The 21872-nt window shown below is 37.2% G+C and overlaps 1 protein-coding gene, 1 long non-coding RNA gene and 1 other non-coding gene across 9 annotated transcripts in view; 1 reads left to right on the top strand and 2 right to left on the bottom strand.

Annotated features, from left to right (window-relative positions):
• Positions 1 to 13140, bottom strand: part of NUCB2 (nucleobindin 2) — a 31897-nt gene extending 18757 nt beyond the window's left edge. The window contains exons 1-4 of one of the 7 annotated variants that reach the window (XM_072969618.1): positions 13002 to 13140; positions 11597 to 11666; positions 9167 to 9227; positions 8552 to 8705 (exon numbers count right to left, since the gene is read on the bottom strand). The gene's annotated coding sequence lies outside the window, so the exon portion shown is untranslated. Of the gene's footprint in view, positions 1 to 5966; positions 6042 to 8551; positions 8706 to 9166; positions 9228 to 11596; positions 11667 to 13001 lie in introns of all 7 variants that reach the window. The other 6 variants (XM_072969619.1, XM_072969621.1, XM_072969616.1 and 3 more) reach the window with 6 other exon arrangements.
• LOC116282110 (U6 spliceosomal RNA) lies at positions 4919 to 5025 on the top strand. Its single transcript, XR_004191587.1, has one exon. It is a non-coding gene; the product is annotated as a U6 spliceosomal RNA (small nuclear RNA).
• Positions 13141 to 18467: 5327 nt separating the features above from the next.
• LOC140698981 (uncharacterized) lies at positions 18468 to 21101 on the bottom strand. The gene is made up of 3 exons (XR_012076989.1): positions 20976 to 21101; positions 20225 to 20378; positions 18468 to 18635 (listed from the first exon to the last, which is right to left on the bottom strand). It is a non-coding gene; the product is annotated as an uncharacterized lncRNA (long non-coding RNA).
• Positions 21102 to 21872: the final 771 nt, after the last annotated feature.

Below are 21872 nucleotides of genomic sequence, written 5' to 3'. Positions count from 1 at the left end.
GCACTTCATTCTTTCTCATAGCTGAATAGATATTCCATTGTATGGATATTTCACATTTTGTTTACCAATTCATCAGGTGATGGACATTTGGGTTATTGCTACTTTTTAGGCTAGCAGGAATAATGCTATTATGAACATTTGTATTCAGGTAATCGTGTTAGCATGTTTTGAATTCTTTTGGCATTATACCTAAGAGTAGAATTGTTGGGTCAATTCCGTAACTCCATGTTTAATTTTTTGAGGAACTGCCAAACTGTTTTCCATAGCAGCCCCCATTTCCCATCATCACCAGCAATATATGAGGGTTGCAATTTTTCCACATCCTCACCAACATGTGCTATTGTCTATCTTTTTATTACAGCCAACATCCTGGGTGTGAAGTGGTATGTCACTGATTTTGATTTGCATTTCACTGGCTGAGTGATGAGCATCTTTTCAAGTATTTATTAGCTATACCTATTACCTTATAAAAAATAATTTAAAAGTATCACTGAGTTAGTTATTTTAAAAATATCATTGAGTTAGCTGAGTTTTTTTAAAAAAAAAAAACTGAATTGAAACTTTTGTTTACCTTTGCAAGTGCTGTATGCCATTGTAAACAGGCTGACCAAATGACCATTAAAAAACCTAAGAGTTTTCAGTGTAACCATGGCTGAAAAGCCCAAGTTATGACTTAACTGCTCAAGTCAATTTTGATGTCTTCTACTCATACTTCTGGAGCTTAATTGAGTCTCCATGGCTCCTGCCATGTATGGTTTTCAAATAATTAGAAAATGAATTAACTGCTAAATTATTGAATAGTCTATGATGAGCACGTGGAAAGTCAGCTCAGTGATATGCCTCAGTAAGTTCATTTTGCAGATCCCATCAGGAGCTGAGACTATCGTTTGATGTGGTCAATCCAGTTTAAGAGTCTTTCACACAGACTCCTCCCCTCCACCTTGCGTTCATCTGAAAGTTCCCTTAGGCTCTCCTTTTCCCACCAGACAACACACATATACATTAACAAGTAGTTCTATCTTAGCAGCTGGCAGCTATGTCACATATTTTGAAATATGTTCTTTTTTTAAAACAGTGTCCACCTTTACTTCAATACACAGTAGAAGCCTGAGAGTAATAAAAATAAACGATGTTAAATCCAATCTTGGAAGTGGAATCCCTTTACCAATTTGTCACTTCTGCTGTTTCACTCTTCTTTCAAGTCTACCATAAAAATGAAGAAAGTCAAGGAAGAATATGTTGTATATATGAATGTGTCAGTGTGTGTGTCCTGACAGCATCTCAGAGTGACAAAGTGACAAAAAGTCTCCGGGCATCTACTCTAAAACATTGACTGAATGTATGGTTCATAAACATTTAACTGGGTCCCAGGCTTATTACAAATAACAATAGAAACCACCTACTGAGTGTTTACTGTGTACCAAGAAGTATGTTAAACATTTTTATTACATTAATTTAATTACTACAATGACCCTGTGAAATAAATATTATTATCTTCATTTTAAAGTATAAGAAACTGAGACATATCAGTTTAAAAACTTGATCTGGGTCACAGAGCAGTAAGTCATAGATCCAAAGTTTGGACCTGGCAATGACTGACTCCAAAGCCTATGTCTGCTTTTATAAGCTGTGGTTCTCAAAGTACGGTCCCTGAGCCAGCAGCAACAGCATCACCTGGAAATTAGTTAGAAATGCAAAACTTCAGGGCTTACTCCAAACCTCCTACATCAGAGAATCTCTGAGAGGGGCAAGGAGGATGATGGCGGGGATGGGGCACAATCTGTTTTAACAAGCCCTATCAGTGATTCTGATGCATGCTAACATTTGAAAATACTGCCTCCCTTTGCTCTGTTAGTCACAAAACTCTTCTACAATGAGAGACAAAAAGAATGCTCATCCTCAAGGAAAAGAAAAACGGGTGTTACATCTAAGAAGGGTAAGGCAAAATTAAATTTAGGTCTGTATTCTAATTCCAGCTGCACCACTCATTTGCTATGTGACCACAGGTCAGTCAATTAACTTACTTTGTCATTTTTTTAAATAATGGATTTTTTTAAAAAATAGTAATTTAACTAGACGTCAGTATTCTTTAAGCTCTTAAATTCTATTACCACTTTATTCTTTTGAATAAAGAGTAGATCTTTTCTCTTACATTATCAGAAATACTAATAAAATTGTACTCATACCAATTGTACAAATGATTACGTTATATGATTTATAAATGCCTTTAAACTAAACATTGCTTATTCAGCCAGCTGAAAATTATCCTGGTAGATCAAATAGAAGATCCACGTGCTGCAATATAAAGAATACAAAATTCAACTACCAAAGAAAGTCCATATCCAGCATAAAAATGAGGTTAAGCCTGGAACATTTCATACTTTGATATAGTGTGAGACATCGTACACTTTGAGAGGGTGAATTTTATGATATGTGGATCAAATTTCAATTTTTTTAAAAGCAATGAAAAACAGAGCAAAAAATCTGAGCTTGTAAAATAAAATGTGAACATTAAAAAAAAGGACAAATACAATTTGCAAATATCAGTTACCTATAGAAGCACAGATGTTTAGAATGAGCCATGCTCTATAAATTTTCATTATCTAGTTTTTACATTTTAATGAATTTTGTCTGGGTGTCTTATCATTACTAGAAAGGTAAATGAAAATCTGACACTTTAATTTTGGATTTACCTGTTTTTCCTTATAATTTTGTCAATTTTTGTTTAAATATTTTGAGGCTATGTTATTAAATGTACACAGATTTAAGATTTTCTAGCTTTCTGTTAGATTTAATCCTTTTACTATTTGAGTGACTTTTATATTCCAGTTTGCCTTAAGGTCTATTTTGATTGTAATATAGCTAAAGCAATTTTCTTTTGATTAGTATGTAGATACGCACACATACACACACATACACTCTCACATACTTCTTTTTTATTCAGCCTAACAAGCTTTGTCTTCTAACTAGAGTATTTTCTGTTTATATATTTTTAATGTATTTAGATTAGTTTTTAAAATGGGCTTGATGTTATTTTTATTCTATTTTTTGTTGTTGTTGTTGGGGGTTCTTTTGGTGGTGAGGGAGGTAATTAGGTTATTTTTGGAGGAGGCACTGGGAACTGAGCCAAGGACTTCATGCATACTAAGCATGCGCTCTACACTTGAGCTATCCCCTATCCCCTCTCTGTTTATATTTAATCAAATTGCTGACAATAATTCCTCAGTTTAATATCTTAGAAATCAGAGACTGTTTTTCAGTTAACGCAGTATTAATCTTTACTGCCTGCACATGAGTGGACTTTATCATAGTTATTCCTACAGCCATTACTTCAGATTGAGCTTTTGCATTTTTTGGTACAAATTGAATGTAACTGCCATTTAAAATGTCTTCAAAAGGATTAAATTGTGCTTTGGCATTGAAATAAAAGTTATTTTGTAAACATAGAAATGAAGCAGCTGATATTAGTGAAGTAAATAGTTGATGTTAAAGGAATAACAGCAACTTTATGTTTTCTTGTAAAGGAACAACTAAGTGCTTTACCTGACCTTAGACCAGAAGGTACCCACAAGAAGGTAAAGCTGCTTTACATTTTGTTACTGAGATATAACAAGGTTACCTACAAGCAACCAAACAATGCAAATCAAGGCAGTGGAAACTGACAGTACCTCCAATAAATTTTTAAAAAATCTATATGGAACATGAGGCTAATTTGATGGATTCATGTATTGTTAAGGCAAATGTCAATTTGTCAGAGACTTCCTACCAACACTGAACAGAAACTGCATAACTTCCATGTGATTTGATGAAAAAACAAAGCTGAGTTTAGTCAACAGGAAATGCTGACAAAATCCTGATGTTCTTTTAAAGGCACTAAGAAATGAAACATTAATGCTAAAGGTGCTAAAGAGATGAATATCCTGAGAATGGGTTACACAGGAAACAGCACATCACAGTAACACTGGCATCAACACCTATGGCAACAAAAGCAACAAAAGGTGCTGCCATATTTAATTTTAGACTACAAAATAATTTCCCAGAAATGTTTTACATGCATAAACGTGAGGGGAATGGATGATAGCTGAGCTAAAGGAAGGCTGGTTTGAATGTCCGAGAGCCTTTCATAGCCTGCCGGGCATATGTGTTTAGCTCTTGATGTCTTCTGAGGCTGTATATCTGAATATTTAAAGGACAGGCTGCCTGAAAAATGACATAACTTGATGTTATCCCTGATGTCATGTCTAAACAAACTGTAACTCCTCAACTTTTTAGTCAGTAAACCATTGAAGGAAGAGCTGAGGAAAGAAGATGAACTGAAAACTTTCCATTGTCATCTTTTGAAAAATGCTAGCACCAAAGCCTGCAAAATGAATATCATCTCAAGAATGTACTAGCATCAAAGCTTGCAAAATGAGTGTCAGAGGCTTGGAGAAAATTCCGGGCAAATGGTCTTAAAGAAATTCCCAGAATAAAATCATCCTCACTCTCCACAGTAGACAGAACAATGCTATGTGGGAAAACACAAACATACAGAATTCTGAATCAAGAAAGTGTTTCAAGAGGCTCAGACTATGAATGTGAAAAAGTCTTAAGAATATCTTAACCAATTTATTTAACTCTCAATTTCTTTATGTATCTCTGAAAGTGATGTGAGAAAAATCTATATGTCTAAATGAATCTTAAAAAGCACTTTCATAATGTAAACTGTGGACTTTGGTTGATAATAATGTGCCCATGTTGGTTCATTGATTGTATCAAATATGCCACACTGATAAAGGATGTTGAGGGTAGGGGAGTATATATGTCTTGGTAGGGAGGACCATGTGCAAACTGTCTCTATTTTCTGCTCAATTCTGCTGTGAACCTGAAACTGCTCTAAAAAAAAAAAAAGTCTACTAAAAAAAAAAAAGCCCTTTCGGTGCTCACTTCATCAGAACATATACTAAAACTGGAATGATACAGAGAAGATTAGCATGACCCCTGAGCAAGGATGACACGCAAATTTGTGAAGCATTCCATATTTTTCTAAATGAAATAAATCAGACAGAGAAAGACAAATATCATATATCACTTATATGTGGAATCTAAAAAAAAAATGACATGAACTTATTTACAAAACAGAAACAGACTCACAAACATAGAAAACAAACTTAAGGTTACCAAAGGGGAAGAGGTGGGGAATGGATAAATTAGGAGTTTGAGATTAGCAGATACAAACTATATATATAATAGATGAACAAGGTCCTACTATATAGCCCAGGGAAATATATTGAATAACTTGTAATAACCTATAATGGAAAAGAATATATATATATATATAACTGAATCACTATGCTGTACACCAAAAAACTAACACAACATTGTAAATCAACTATACTTCAATTTAAAAAAACACTTTCAATAAAAAAAAAACACAAAATGAAATTGAGATAAAGTGATAAAGCTCAGTGTCGTAGTTTAATTGGGAGTATGTGTTCTATAGGGCATAAAATGATGTGTCTTAACATCTGTCAATGGAGTCAGAGTCAATGAAACACCATCTTCTTTTGGGCTTTCTATTTATTCTGCCTCTTTAATATTTATTTCCTCCCCTTTCTTGCCTTTTTTAAATTTTGTTCTTGATTGAAGAGTTTTTAAAATATGCTTTTCTATTCTATTTTCTAACCTTTTAGTGTATATTCTAGAAGTAATTCAATTAACTTACTGAAGTCTAAAGCTAATTAGAACATTTACTCCCTAATAAGGCTGCAGTAAATATTAACTGTTATCATAACAAAAGCAATAAAAAAATTTCCTAGCTCATTAGGTAGAAAAGTAAGGATACAAAAATCTCTTTAAATACCAAGATAATGTCAAATGTGTGAGAAATAGGTTTACAGATTTCCATGAACCCAATGTATACAAATGTCCATACAAAAGAAAGCGAGATGAGCGGTAAGGAGTGGCAATGGGATGAAGAGACTAACCTACTTTTCTTCCGTTATCAGGTCAGTAAGAATGGCCTTCTCCTTTCTTTTATCACCCTCTTCTTTCATAGAGACCTAAAGAGGACATATTGGGCTGAACTAGGCTGACACAGTACCCTAACCCAGACCAAGAAAGGCTGAAAATTTATGCTCTCAAGTAGTATGATGTGAAATTCTAAACCAAGCAACAATCTCATGACAGTATAGAAAGCCCTGAACTCAAAGGCATGGGAGCCTCAAGCAAAATTACAAAATAAGCAGAGTTCTTAAGCCTCTCCTAACACTCAGTAGATATAAAATAACTTCCCTAAATTTCCAAATTCTAAAAATAAGCTTCTCTCTCCTTCCCTGTCTCCACCATTTTGAGATTCTCATTCATACAGGGAGGCAAATTTAACTACTAATTCATACCAGTAATTATCCAGATCACATTTACTTGGTGTGTGGGGGGTGTGTGTGTGAAAATAGTTTCTTGTTTTGCTTGTAAGGAGAAATATCCTGGAAGTGGTTAAAAAGAGCGGTCATGGGTGAGAAGGGTGAAGAATACAGAAAACTGAAACTAGTTTGTCTCTCTTTTCTTTTAATAGTCTCTATTCCTCCCTCATCTATCTTTTTCCTCCCTCCCTCAACCTTCCTCTTTCACTCCTCTACCTTTTAAATTTAAGACTGAATTAATACATGAGGACACCAGCCAATGGAGCACTTCTGCTCATCATTCCAAAGGTGGTAAAGAAGAAAAGTGCCGGTTTCAATGCTTTGTTATTTTTAAGCTCCATTATAGCTTCTGCTGTATAACCTTTCTTGGGCAAGCTCTAGGTTACTTTGACAGCGTACCTTGAATAAATTCAGCCACAAAACAAAACAAGACTATATTGAAGTATGTTTTCTTTACTCTGTTGTATGTTACTTATTAATTTAACAAATTTTTATGAAGTACCCAGTATGTACCAGATATTATGCTGGATACACAGGTAAGTGAGAAAGATACGGTCCCTACCCTCAAAGAGTTATCAGTCTAGTGTGGAAGGCAGCCTATCAAACAATCACAATTTGAAAAAAGCTGCTTACAAAACAACACATAGCATGATCCTTTCTGTTAATCAAAAAAAATTAATGCATTAAAATGGTATTCAGCAAATAGATTTATAGGTGATTTACAATGCTAAATATCTCTTAAAAACAAAACTAGCTTGTTTTTATACTCATAAAACTCCTGATTATTTTGTTTATTTAGGGTCAGTGGTTCTGATTGGAAAAAAAGGAAATCAGAGCACTGGTAGCAAAGGAAATACTATACTTTGTGCTGAAGTGATATATGGAAAAATTCAAAACCTTGCAAAAACACAAATATATTTTGTAGAAATAAAATCTTAATTTGCTCCTTATCTTCCTTCTAATATCCCTAAAAGATTGACTGAATCTTTAGATTCGTTCTCCATCAAAGTTCTAGTTCCTAAATTTCAGTTTTCTTTTCTCAAAACAGTAATTCTCTTTCTTTTCAGACAGAATGGCATTTGAACCATTTTGCATGACAAGTACAGGGTATATTTACATAATATTCACCAAAAACAGTCTGGAAGGAAATAAAATATTGATATACCTAAGTAAGTTAAGCAAGGGCTAGTAGTTAAGTAAAAGGAAATTTCAAAACAGATAACAGTAAAGTGGTTGAAAAAAAAACAAACCACAACTTTTAACCAACAAGCAAGATAAAAATGTTCCTAGTGTGACAGTATTGAACTTAAACATGGATTTACACTTTCCAACAAAAATTTATTTCCTGATGATTTATTATGTGACACTTTTAGGATAAATTATCTCTGTCTTTTCAGTACTTTGCATAAAGCAAGTGGCTCAATAAATATTAGCTCTTTTTTAAACCATCCATAAATTACACAACAAACATCTAGTATTGAACATTTATGAGTAATTTAAAAAAAATAATCAGAACAAATACCCAATCAAGACAGAAAGCCTTCTATAGTGAATCATGGAATAAAAGTAAGAAAGAGATACAATTTATTAGATGAAACTTACTTCCTTCTGGAGACAATGGTCAGACTTCAAGCTCTGCCATGGCAAATAATGAAGCTTCTATTAATAGTTATCACAGCTTACAGATCTCAGAGAGGAAAAAAAAGAGATCCATACTGTGGCAAAAACTTCTATTTGCCTGCCAATATCCAAATCTTCCCTTCCTCTTCAATAACAAAAGCCCAATTTTTTCCAGGTCAGCCATGCATCCAGCTACATTTCCCTGCTTCCCTGGTAGCCTGAGATTTGATTCAGAAAATTTCCTTAAAGGGAGAGGATGCGTCCTTCTTTGTCTTTATGTTACTGCCTGGAACTTGGCAGTGATTGTTAGAGCTCTGGCAGCTATTTTGGATATGAAGACCAGGGCCACACCTTAGGGATAGCAGATCAAAGAACTGGAAAAAGTTTAGAGCCCTGGTGACTTTATGAAGCTACTATATCTATGCTAGACTGCCTACTTCAAGAATTATTTTACATGAGAAAATAAATATTGTATGTGTCAATCACCATTAAGGCTATTTTCATTTTTGCTTCCTTAACTGATCACTTACCTTCAAATGGGTAAAGAATTTTTATTTCCTTTTTACAGATGAGGCAACTGAGATCCAGAGAAATCAGATGATTGCACAACGTCAAATTAGTGAAGAGTTGAGTCTTGGCTCCTCTCTCAATGCTTTTTCACTAAGAGCTGATTCTTAACAGGATCTAAATATAAAAAGTAAATATAAAAATGCATTAAATATAAACATAAATTTAGTCTTACTACAGTGGTAATGGTATACATTTGTCATATCCTCTGAAAAGAAAAAGTGCCAAATTTTTATCATGTGAGAAGAGTCTATATCATATTCCAGTGGAAAAGGAAAAGAAATATACTAAATAAACACAATCAAAGACCAGAATAAGCAAAGATACTGATTTTGTGCCCAGATTTTACTATATTGCTCCCCTTTTAAATACTAAGAAGAATTTAGACTAAAAGCTTATTTTCCTTTGCAATGGTACTTCAAGACTACTAAATTCTTAACTGGAATTTTTCTTAAAATCTTTATCTGGAATCTTTTTTTACCCTTACAATCACTTTTAAAAATTAACCCCAGCTTCAGTCACAGTGATCAGTAATAAAGCAAGACATCTCAAATTCTTTTTTGAAACCCACTACCTACCTGTAAAATACAAGGCAGTTAGCTCATGTGCAAGCTCACTGGTGAACATAATCAGTTATTTCTATGCAGTATGTAAAGAAAATAAGGAAATAAATTATCTTCAAAATTTAAGAACACATGTATTTAATCCTTTTCATGATACTATATTCAACATAAAATTATCTAAGCAAGAGAGTGATCATATGTATGTTATGTGCTGGAAAAGCACATGACCTTTATTAACACAGTATGGTAAAAAATAAACAGCATATTGAATCCTAACCACTCCCATTTACTGGCAAGCTACTTGACTCTCTGAGTCTCGATTTTCATACCTATGAAACTGAACTAATACTTCTTTATAAGTTTTTGACTGGATGAAAATAAGAATGAATACAATGTAACTAGCACAGTACATGGCAATAGTAAATGCTCCATAAATAGTAATGCCTTTCCTGTCTTGAAAATTTAATATATATGTATATTAAAATAATTAAAATCTGTGATGTAAATACCCAGTCATTGAACTTAAAAAGCAATAAACCAGTTGATATACAATGTTAAACACCATATTCTGAAAGGCCATGTTAGAGCTCTCCTCCTAGCATTGCCACAGCCAAAGTCCTGATGCAGCTGTAGGCCAATGAAAAGAATACATCCAACAAAAGAAGAACACAATCTCTTTCTCCCTGGTATTAAAATAGAGCTTTTTGCAAGAGACCCAGGTTTCTTTCTCCAAGGCCAGGAGAAACCCAGCTTTCTCCCTGAGCCAGGAAACCCAGGTTGCTTCTTCTTATTGTCAATGTCAGAATTCTAACAGTGAAAAGGAGTGGGGTGGAGAAAAATAAATGGCTTCTGAATTTCTCCATGGCAGCAGTGACAAGGGCAACAGATAATCTAGTGTTCAACATCATTTTTCCATTTGAAAATTACAGTCAATAGGAAAGTGCGACTCAAATAAAATATCAGATGTATGACCAGCTCAGCTGGACTCCGACCCTCCTGTGTGTCAAAATATCAGTATTGATTTTAGTGTCTCTGATGTTTGTATCTGTAGAAAAGGACACCAATCAAGGAAAGCAGTATATCGCTTTTTTTCCCAATCTTAACATTTGGTTACAGTATTCTTTATTTTTTTTTCCTAATTGAGTTATAGTCAGTTTACAGTGTTGTGACAATTTCCAGTGTAGAGCACAATTTTTCAGTTATACATGAACATACATATATTCATTGTCACATTCTTTTTCTTTTTCACTGTGAGCTACCACAAGATCTTGTATATATTTCCCTGTGTGGTTACAGCATTCTTGATAATTTTTTTAATAAGCTTCTGAAAAGCAGATACTGTTGCTCATATGTATGTGCAATAAACATACGAGCAACAGTAAAAGTTTTAAATTTATTAAAGTTACAGTGTCTTCATTATTTATACATACTGTACTTCAGATAACTAAAATACAATATGTTGAAAAGCTCTGCCAAAATAAAAATATGCAACTGCTATCTCATTTTCATTAAGTTGCTTTAATTTTTAAAATCAGAGAATTCTAGGACCAGAAATTATCTTAGAGGTGGTTCAGTTCAGATCTTACTTTTATAAAAGGTTGTAAGGCACAGGGAATTTAACTGACTTGGCTACGATTATTTGGCAGAGCCAGATTAGGATCTGGCCGTTTAATTCTAATTAAATATACTTTTCATCATATCTTGGTGGTTTTAAAAAATTTTTTAGATTGAAAATCATTAAGGTGATCAAGGTTTTTCCTTGAATAAAATTATTTGAAATGGTTAGGAGCCTGTTTTTTAAAGTCCACAAAACTAATTGCATGTAAACATGAAAATAGCAAATTTCCCCTCTCTAGACCTTCAATTATTTAGAAAAAATTAATCATCTACCATGCTAAATATAGTCAACTCAATTACTGACAATACTTAAAAGATTATTTACTAAGGATTATTTTCAATACATTTTGAAATCCTACACTTGATTCCTCCAGCTACCCAATACTTAAAAGGGTATTTTGCACACCTCAATGATCCAAAGGGTCCTTAGAAAGTGGAAAGCAGTTTAAATATTATTCTAAATAACACAAAATCACTTTGGTATGTCTACAGAGATACACAACGTATCTCAAAATGAAAAGACACTGGTATTGATCACGATACTGATACTCTATATTAGTGCCCGTAATCAATAACTAGGGTCTTGAAAGGTACCCTTATTGCCTTGTTTGTGCACTTCATTTTAACTGGTATTTACAGAGCACAAATCAACTTGGAAAAAAGCTGAGGGGATATGTACCAAATGTGTGGTATGAACAGTAAGTACTTCAGGAGACTGGAGAGAGGTAAACACAACATGGACCTGATGCTTGCAAAATGGGTAAAACTAGGATAAATGGGGAACAACAGAGGTAACTACAAGGAGACAGAAATGAATTTTTCACTCACCCTTTAAAGTTGGACCAGATCATGGAGAGCTTAAGGACCAAGATGAGAAATATAAGTTCCTATGTTCACCCTAATAACAAGAGTGATATTATTTTTAATTTCATTTCTAATTCTAAATTTCCATGTTTTTCTTAAATTATTGACTATTAGCTGAACAATTGTTGAAACATTTGTTCAATATTTGTTGAACTTGGTTTTAAAGTTTTATAAAACAAGAACTCACTCAGTTTAAATCAGAATGAATCCTGGAGCAATATGTACGAGGGGAAAGATGAAAGAATTTGAATATTGTGTGACACTGTTCAACAGAATTCACCTGGGAACGTCTTAAGAAACAAGTCATTTAAGCAGGTTGTAAAAGAAGCTACAGGTTATCTGATCCAAATCTATTATACCACTAGTCATACTACTTTTAATGAATTCCTTAAAGCACTATCTCATCAACTCTTTTCATTCCTATAGGGAAAGTCCACACTCTCTTTCAAACAAAATTGACTAGCAGATATATTTGCATTTAACTTCCCTTCTCCCCTCTCCCTGTTTTTTTTTTTTAACCAAGGTAAGTATATCGTTTGGTGTTCATATTTATCCATGGATTTAAGAGCCTTAATACACAGCTTAGATAGTAGCACTTACTTATTCAACTGTGTAAATGGATATTGTCCAATTTAGGAGTTTAGTGGACACTTTGAGACTTTCAAGAGGTTCTGTCTTCCAGAAATGAAAATAATGGCTCAATGATTCATGTTCATATGTTCTGTCTCTCTCTTGACACTGTAAAATCATTGTCATCCAAGACCACTGTCAGGAGCAACCACAACAATAACCACATCTGCTCACTGAGTATTCAGCAGGTGCAACAAGGAAGTACGGTCTCTCTCATACCCAGTACCATCATCTCACACCTAATGACCTGTGACCTAGGGAAAACAATACCACAACTGGCAAGAAGTTTCTCCTCTCCTAAGTGTCACTGGTTGTCGATTTAAGAGAACGGCAGAAGAGCAGAATTCACCGGCCTAGCTTTGCTCGGCCTCGCGAGGGGTGGTGAGCATCACCTCAGAACTGGTGGGTATACCTTCCTAACCAATGGGTACTTCCCTCGCCCATCGAACTGCCAAGGCCAGACTAGAGCTTTGCCCGGGTCTCAGTTCTACACCCACCTCCGCCTGCTCCCCGCTAAGAGCCTGCCACCTTCATCGACCCCAAGGAAATTACGGGTGCCCTGCAGCGAATGGAGCGGAGGAAGGGACCCCGGGCCTCAAGCTCGAGCTAGAACCCACTCCCCACTGTGCCCGCCCGCCGTGTGGCTCCCACCATCCTCACTGCCGGGGCAGGGTAGGCGAAGACTTGAGCCTTATCTCAGGACCCACTCCAGCATCCCGCGGCGCTGATCCGAACCCACCTCGAGGCCACCGGCCTTACCCAGCTGGGTCTCAGCGCGCGAGACTCCGCCTGCTGAATGCTTGCCCCGCACAGACCTGTCTCTCCAGCCCCCAGCCGGCGGCTTTGCTCTGTGCTTCTACCCACCGCGCGCTCCCGCCTCCTCGCTGCCATGGCGACAGTCTCCCTCCCAGTCCCCGCAGCCGCTGATTGGTCCTACCCGGATAGTGGAAGGTGCGGATTGGTGAGGGCGGAGACCAGGCCGCGCCGGAGGGCTCGGAGGCGGGCGGTGTGGAGAGCAAACGCGTAGGAGCCCAGAGGGAGGGTGAGCCAAGAGGGACGTGGCGCTCTGCTACGCGGGCGGGGAGGCCGCGCCCCTTCCTTCTCGCGCTTCCATGGAGAATCCTGTGGAGCAGGATTTGGGTGGGTGAGGTGCTTAGCCGGGACCGGGACAAAACCCCAGGTCTCGCCACCCGCCTCGGCCGCTGGCCCGCGCCGGCAGTGCCCAGACCGGTCCGAGACAGGCTGTCAGGCTCATTTTCGCCCACAGGCCTCTCTTGGGTCTAACACCCCAGGCCTCCTCCATGGCGGGAATCTTACTCATGTTTGTAACTTACCCCACCCCGTTATGCTGGGCCCTGGGCCACTATGGCTTGATCGCTTTTTACTCCACCGTCTTAACACCCGTGTGCGGACATCTCTTTTTGTCTACAACCTTCTTTTCATAAAACGGAGACCTCTACTCCACACCCTCATTTTAAAGATGGGGAAACCGGGCCTCAAAGATACTGGTGGCTCGAGAGTTAGAGAGGCTTTTTGGAACCTCGACGCCGGTTTTGAAGTTTGAGTCTGCCAAATAATGGCATCTCTTTCTGAGCCTTCATTTTCTCACTTGTGAAAAATAGTATCTACCTCAGAGTTGTTAGTGAAGGTAAGAATCCAGAAAACCAGTACAGAACCTGCTGCATATATACTGGTAATGGTGGCTTCTTTTTATGAGGCGGTAATAGAGGGTAGCATCTAAGTCACCAATTTGGAGCCAGACTGCGTGTGTCAAAAGAACTCCATGACGCGCAGCAAGTTAACGTAAATGCTCTGTACCTCAGTTTCCACGTATGTAAAACGAGAATGATAATACCCTCCTCCTTACAGCGTAAGTTAATAGAAAATTGACTGGCGCGTAGTAAGTGCTCAGTAAATGTTAGCCTTTCTCACGTTAGTGACTGAGCTAGGACTATAATTCAGGTCTCTGGATTCCAAGACCAGCAATCTTTCCTCATGCACACTTCTCATCTACATACTTAGAACAGTGCCTGGAGGTTAAGCTCCTTTTTAAGGTTCAGGAGGAAACACTTATTCATTTTCTTTCAATCAAAATCTCAAACTTATTATCATGAAATTCTTAGAATGTTGTGACCCTGCCCCGACTGAAGCTTTCATAACAGAGGCATATGTGAAGGAAATAATCATATGCAGTTCTGATGGATAGACTGAAGAGTAAAAGCACTAGAAAAAGAAAAAAATATTCAAGTGGTTATGGTGGAAAAGCACTAAATTTCTATTTGAAAGACATGAGAAATATTATTTTGGTATTGGTTAGGTATCATTAGTAACCAATGTTAGTGTTAGTTAGGAGACAATACCCATCCCATCACCGTGGAAAACACTAAACTGTAAATACAACAAAGGCAGGAACTATCTTCCACATTTTCATTACCTATTATCTACCATTGGGACTAGCACACAGTGCCTGATCCAAGTGCTAAAACTTGGGATAGCCCCTTTACAGGGAGCCCCTGAAAGATCTGGTAATAATCTGTCTAGATTATCTAGATAAATATTATTTATTACTATTATCTATTAATCAAATGGAGAAGAACGGAAAATGAGAAATTGTATTAGTCCAACAATACAATAAAAAGAGAAAGGTAACACTAGCTTGCTGACTATCGCTGGCGTTATTCTCAGCAATATTCTGAGGTGAAGGAGAAAGAGAGGACAAGAAAAGGCATACAAAGATGAAACAGCAAGATTCAGGATTAGGAGAAATCTATGAGGAAGATATTTCCGAATGTCATGTGCCTGTAAATCAGGCAACAGCATCTCTTATACTAGTAAAGATTATTTTGTGGTAGAGAAAAATAGAAAGGTTGATAGTGAGCCCTGGAAACATCCTATGAGCTGAGGAACTTATAAGGAAATGTTACTTAATAGGCAGAACCCAAAACTAGGGGGTTTACCACTGATGGAAAAATCTCATGGAGAGAAGGACTGAAGAACATGCTACTACATTGTACAAAGGAAAAAAACAAAGCTTTGGAGTCATAACTGGGTCCCAGCCCTGCCTGGTTTAAAAATCCAATTCTATCTCTATTGGTTGCATCTCCTCTGGCAAGTTCCTTAACCTCTCTCCTTAGCGTGGCTTCCTCATCTATAATGTGGAAGAAATAATAGTTGCTACCTCATAGACTTGTGAGGATTAAATGAGTTTATATTTGTAAAGCAAGTAGTGCCTGGCACATAATAAGTGCTATATTAATGTTTAATAAAAAATTGGTCTCAGTTTTGCCATCTGCAACCTGGGATCATAATAGTGAACTTACTGTAAGGATTCAAATTATGTGTGTAAAATGGTAGAGAAGCTCAATAGATATTATTTCTCTGCCCCTCCACCCCAGCCAGCCCCCAGCCTACTAGCTTTGAACCCCTCTCTGATTACCACTGCCACTGCCATCAAGGGGCTGTTGCTCAGCCTGGTCTAAGCAAGGATGAAATATCTTTGCTTGATTTCCCTTGGCTCAGGTGAAAAGCTCAAAATGAGTTTACTGGAGTCCAGGAGAAAATAAAAGGGAAACAACTCCAGAGAACCAGCTAATGTCAAGTCTGCCCCATATTGCTACTCCAGAAAAAAAAAAAATGGTGTCAAGGAGAGTCTGACTTTTTAATACTTTAATTCTTCCCCTTCTCACTTCTTCTAGGATCCCACAGGACATCAACTGACCAAGTTCTTCATTGTGTTCAGAAATGAGAGAGAGGGAGGCAGGAGTACTTACAACACACTGTGAGTAATCAGAAAGAAGAAAACTCAACAGTACACTCTACATGAGCACCAAGACTTAATTCTTTTATTAAGATCTAGATCAGTGGTCAGCAAATTATGGCCCTTGGGCCAAATCACCCAACTGTCTGTTTCTTAAGTAGGTTTATTAGAACACACCCGTTCTTAACAGCTGCACTCATTTGCCTATGTATTGTCTCTTGTTGCTTTTGTACTACAATGGCTGGATTGAGTGGTTGTAACAGAGAAAGTATGGCCCTCAAAGCCAAAAGTATTTACTACTTGGCTGTTGGAAGGAAGGAAGGAAGGAAGGAAGGAAGGAAGGAAGGAAGGAAGGAAGGAAGGAAGGAAGGAGCGAGCTAACCCTTGAACTAGATAATTCACCCAGAATCATCTGTCAGTATCCCCAGTGCAGAAGTTTTCACCCTCATCAAATCCTCTAATCCATTGCTTCTCAGACTTTAATGTGCATACAAATTACCTGGAGGTCTTGTGAAAATACAGATTCTGATTCAGTAGATCTACAATAAAGCCTGAGATCCTGCATTTCTAACAGACATTAGGGTCATACCAATATTGCTGGTCCCTAGATCAAACTTGATCCCATCAGTTTTTTTTTCTTTTTTCTTGAGATATAATTGACATATAACATTATATTAGTTTCAGATATGCATCTTAATGTTTCAGTATTATATATTCAATATGTATATATTGCAAAATGATCACCACAATAAATCTAGTTAATGTTCATCACCCACATGGATACAAATTTTCTTCGTGGTGAGACTTAAGATTTACTCTTTAACAACTTCCAAATATGAAATACAGTATTTTAAACTATATAGTCACCATGCTGTACTTGACATCCCCAGGGCTTATATACTTCATAATTAGAAATTTGTACTTTTTGACCACCTTCACTCATTTCACCTGTTCCCCACCCACTACCTCTGGCAACCACCAATCTGTTCTTTGTATCTATGAGTTTGTAGGGTTTTTTTTTTTTCAGATTCCACATATGATAAGATCCTATGGTATTTGTCTTTGTCTGACTTATTTCACTTAGCATAATACCCTGAGGGTTCATCCATGTTGTCACGAATGGCAGGATTTTCTTCTTTTTATGGCTCAATAATATTCTGTTATATATTTATCATATTTTCTTTATCCATTTATTCATTAATGGACCCTTAAGTTGCTTCCATATCTTGGCTGGTGTAAATAATGCTTCAGTGAACATTGGGGTGCAGATATCTTTTTAAGTTAGTGTTTTCATTTCCTTTTGATAAATACCCAGAAGTGGAGTTGCTGGGTCATATGATAGTTCTATTTTTAATTTTTTGAGGCACCTCCATACCATTTTCCATAGTGGCTGTACCAATTTATGTTAACACCAGCAATGCACTAGGGTTCTCTTTTTACCCCACATCCTCACCAACACATATTTGTCTTTTTGATAGCAGCCATTTAACAGGTGTGATGTGGTATCTCGTTGTGGTTTTTATTTGCATTTCCTTGAAGATTATTGATGTTGAGCACCTTTTCATGTACCTGCTGGCTATTTGAGTATCTTCTTTGGAAAAATGTTTATTTGGATCCTTTGCTCATTTTTAAGTAGGATTGTTTTAGTTTTTGTTATTGAGTTGTGTGAGTTCCTTATATATTTGGATATTAACTCCTTATCAGATTTAGGATTTGCAAATATTTCCTCCTATTCAAAGGCCATCCCGCACTTCTTGCTCCTCAGACCTCCCATTCTTTCTTCCCACTAATTTTCAGCTGACTGTCAGCTTTGTTGAGACCTCCTTGTTCAAGTTAAAGAACTGTTTTAAAGCAGGGTTTCTCAACAGCAGAACTGTTGACACTTTGAGCCAAATATGTTTAGTTGTGGAAATTTTCACTGGGTGTTATGGAATGTTAGCAGCATCTACACACCTGGTATCTATTCTCTAGATCCCAAGAATACCAACTTCCAATTGTGTCAAACAAAAATATCTCCAGACGTTGCCAAATATCGCTTGAGGAGCAAAATCTCCCCTAATGGCAACCACTGTTTTAAAGCACCAGAGATCAACTCCAGCTAACTCAAAGAAAAAGGGGATTTATTGTGAAGATACTGAAGGGACTCATCGGCAGACTGAATGGGAAAAGAATCCCAGGGCCAGGAGATTCTTGGGCTTTCTTTCTAGAAGTGACAATTAGGTTATATCCCTCTGTCTTTGGATGTTCCTAAGTAAGTGTAAAATTCTCAGTAGGAAGACTCCAAGTCCTGTTAGGTCAGGTATTCATTCTTGTGGCCTGTGGAATAGAGTCTGTAACCAGACTCAAGCGAGGAAGTGGTGTTCAGTAGAAAAAGGAATAGCTACCATACTTCCCCCATATTCTATATCTTTATTCCCCTAAAATGACATAAAATCTGACTGCAGAGGCTTCAATGAATTGGAGTTTATTTTTCTATGATAAAAATAAGCCTAGAGGTAGATGGGTACTGTCATCGCTTCAGCTACCAAGCAGCAGCATCCCAGCCTCTTTCCTTTTGTCAGCTCTGGTTTTTCATCTTCAAGCTTATGGAAGGTTGAAAGATGGCTGTCATACTTCCTGACATCATGAATCATGACCACATTCAAAAGTAGGAAACACACAGGAGAGGAGGAAGAGAAGCAAAATGACATTATTTGAGAAGTTTCCTCTCCTTTTATCAGCAAAGGAAAAGCTTTCACTGAAGCCCTTTTAGAAAGAAAAAAAACCTTAAGTTCCGTTGACGAGAAATAGGTTGTATGACCATTCTCTTATCTGCAGGCTATGATGGGAAAGTTAGTACTTGGCAAAAGGGAATGCAATAGTCATGATTGGCTTAGACCAATCACTATTAAGCCCTGGGTCTGGGCCCTTTGGTGCCATATAGCAAGAGGAGAGTGTGTAAGCTGTTAGGCAATAGTGTAATATTTGCCATGTTTTCCCAATAATAAATCCATAAAGAGTTGATTCTGTAACCATTTCCTCTTTTTTTGCTTCTGAAACAACAAAAGGCAATCCCTTTTCCTGTACAATGAATCCTTTCCCCTCCCCCAGTTCTCAAGGACTTCATTTTTTCACATTTCATCCCTTCTTTCCTATATCATTATCCTTCCCTAGCTGTTGAATCACACTCCAGGCATACAAACATGCTCTAAGAGTGTTTTTCATCTTTAAAAATCCCTTCCTTATGGATAGATAAAAAGATGTAATAAAGCAAGTATAGTAAAATGTTAATTATTGAACTTAGTGAGATTTCCTGCAAATTTTTTTCAACTTTTCTGTATGTTTAAAACTTTCATAATAAAACATTTGAAATAAAATCCTTCTCTTGACCCCAAATTACTCTCCAACTTGTTTTTCTGCTTATTATTTATTGAAATTCCTTTAAAAATTTCCTTTCTCTACTTGCTCCCCTCCCTTGTATTCTCAGCTCATGCCAGTCTGGCTCCCATCTCCACCACTCCTGTGAGATTGCTAATACTTATTAAGCTCATCTTTGAATGGACAGTTTTCTGTCCTCATCTTATTCAGTTGTTCAGCAGCATCCTTTGCTGCTGACTTCTCTCTCCTTGAAACACTTTGCACTCTTGACGTCTGACACCTCTCGCTTCCAGTTTTCTTTCTACCTTTGTAGATACTCCTCTTCAGTCTCCTTTACCAGCTTCTTTTCCATTACCCAGCTCCTAAACTGGATTATCTCAAGAGTTGGTTCTGGGACCACTTCCCTGTCTACAGCCAGTTTTTCCACAGGGACGCTATTGGCATTTTGTGTTGAACGCTTTTTCATTGGGCAAGATTTCCCATGCATTTCAGAATGTTTTACATTCTTAGACCCTACTCACTAAATGCTGGCAGTGTCCTCCTTGTCCTTCTAAGTCAACGCTACAATCTCAACTGCCTCCAAACAGCCCCTAGAGAAGTGATACTTATCATGATTAAAAACTATTTTGTCTCAGCCAGTCTATGACTTTAAATATCATACATATGCTAAATCTCAAATATCTCTGGCCCAAACACCTCTTTTGGATTCTAGACTGCCTCCAACTATATGCATATTTCCATTTGAATTGTCTATTATGGAAGCCCAATAAATATTAGATGAATGAATGATCTAATTAACTAACTTAGCCCCTTTCCGATTTAAAATGAAAATCTTGATTTTTCCCTACCTGTTGTTCCTTGTGGGGGACAGGGAGATGGGCTGCTCACCGACAGCCTCCAGCTGTTACCTGCTTCAGGATCCACCTCAACTTTAGAGCCAGAGTTACACTCTTCTTGGGGAAGCTCCCAGCCAATGAATGAGCAAGGTGGTATTACAAAGACCTAGTCCAACACAGAACTCCACCAATTAGCAATCTTTGCTCTGGAACTCCCCATGGGCTGCTGGAAACTTTGTCAGATTTGTATCACTATCTGTGGCTTCTCCGTTCAATTCTGCTTCTGCCTCTTTTCCTTTTACAAGTGTAATTCCCTGAGAAACCTTTTGCAAACCTAACTGTCTCAGCATCTGCCTCCCAGAGAACCTGTTCGGCACTCTCTCTTTCTCATTTCCGTAAATGGTATGCACCCAGTTGCTCAACCCAAAACTCCATGAGTCATTCCTGATTCTTAGTTTTCTTTCATACTACATATCCAATCCATCAGCAAGCTCTGTTGACTCTACCTCCAAAATACGTAACTACTTCCCACACCGCTCCCCAAGTCTCTCCTGCTACCAACCCAGTCCAAGTCATCATCATTTCTCATATTGCAAATAGCCTCCAAAGTAGTGGCCTCTGCCCCCTTTGATCCCCTACAATCCATTCTCCACAGAGCAGTTGGGGGTGATCTTTAAAACATAGCACTGCTCTGCTTGAAAACAACGGCTTCTAATCCAAACTCCTTACTGTATTTGTCAAGGCTCCTCATGATGCCTCCTACCTTTCTGTTCAACTTCATTTCTTATTACCATCCTTCTCAATCACTATACTCTATCCATGTTGGGGTTTTTGGTTTTTAGAAACCATTCCCAGCTAAGGCCTTTGCTGAGCTGTACCTCCTTCAGGAGACCACTATTTCCCCTACATTCTATATGGTTGGATCCCTTTCATTCATTAGAACTCAACTCAAGTGCCATTGTCTCAGAAAGACTGACTCTGACCACTCAACCTAAAGTAGTTTCCCTCTCCTCCTTCCCATTATCCTCCCTAATAGTATGTGTGTGTGTGTGTGTGTGTGTGTGTGTATGTTATGTATGCATGTACATATATATGAAATTCATTTATATATAGATATACATATATGTGCACTTTTTTCTTAATTGTTTTTGTCTATCTTGCTTACTAGACTAGAAGACCCATGAGAGTATAGACCATACTTAATTTGATTATCACCATTTACCCAGAGGCTAGCACAGTATCTGATATACAGACTAGGCAATCAATATATATTTGTCAAATGAATGAAAGAATGAAAGGAAAATCACCTAATTACTTGGGTCTTCCTGTTCTTGGGGATGTTTTTTCTCAGTATTTTGGCAAAGAGCTTGATTTTTGTTTTTATGTTTTTTTCCTTAAGAAGGAGGATGGAAATTATATCCTCTGCTTGCTATTATAGTGACCATCACATAGGAGACAAACATTAATAGCAGCAAATCACAATATCTAGATCCATGTTACAGTGACTATAATTTCAAGAGTCCCTTACTTTAAAAAATAGACTATCTCTACCCGGAAAGTTTTATAGTATCCTAAGAATAATAGTCCTACTCCTACTTTGCAATCCTAAAAAATAGAAAAGGATAAACTAGAAACAAAGACAAAGTAGTATAAAGTATAT

The sequence above is a fragment of the Vicugna pacos genome, chromosome 10 (assembly GCF_048564905.1).
Source record: "Vicugna pacos chromosome 10, VicPac4, whole genome shotgun sequence".
Taxonomy (NCBI): Eukaryota; Metazoa; Chordata; class Mammalia; order Artiodactyla; family Camelidae; genus Vicugna; species Vicugna pacos.
The sequence above is the reverse complement of the archived record's forward strand: the minus strand, read 5'-3'. Positions and strand labels throughout refer to the sequence as shown.